The sequence below is a fragment of the Schistocerca cancellata genome, unplaced genomic scaffold (assembly GCF_023864275.1).
Source record: "Schistocerca cancellata isolate TAMUIC-IGC-003103 unplaced genomic scaffold, iqSchCanc2.1 HiC_scaffold_1077, whole genome shotgun sequence".
In the NCBI taxonomy this organism is placed as follows: domain Eukaryota; kingdom Metazoa; phylum Arthropoda; class Insecta; order Orthoptera; family Acrididae; genus Schistocerca; species Schistocerca cancellata.
The window spans coordinates 283869-284557 of NW_026047076.1; positions in this window are offsets into that span (position 1 = coordinate 283869).

Here is a 689-nt window from a genome sequence, read left to right on the forward strand (position 1 = left end):
ACCACACACACGTTGACCTGCTGTGAGGAAAAAATGAGTTAGTACATTTCAAACATGAAAAAGGTCATTTTAAAATCAACATGAAAAACCAAAATGCCAAAAGTATCAAACACAAAATAATGCTTACCGAAAAAAGAAAATGTATCGTGCTAGGCACCCTCCTCCCGCCCTGTGGTGGAACTGATGACCCTCTCTCCAAAAATGTACTCAATGGGACCATAATGTTGCAACCACATACACGTTGACCTGCTGTGAGGAATAAACGAGTTAGTACATTTCAAACATGAAAAACGTCATTTTAAAATCGACATGAAAAACAGAAATTCCAAAAGTATCAAACACAAAAAAATGCTTACCGAAGAGAGAAAATGTATCGTGCTAGGCACCCTCCTCCCGCCCTGTGGTACAAGTGATGTCCCTCTCTCCAAAAATGTACTCAATGGGACCGTAATGTTGCAACCACACACACGTTGACCTGCTGTGAGGAAAAAACGAGTTAGTACATTTCAAACATGAAAAAGGTCTTTTTAAAATCGACATGAAAAACCAAAATTCCAAAAGTATCAAACACAAAAAAATGCTTACCGAAGAAAGAAAATGTATCGTGCTAGGCACCCACCTCCCGCCCTGTGGTGCAAGTGATGTCCCTCTCTCCAAAAATGTACACAATGGGACCATAATGTTGCAAC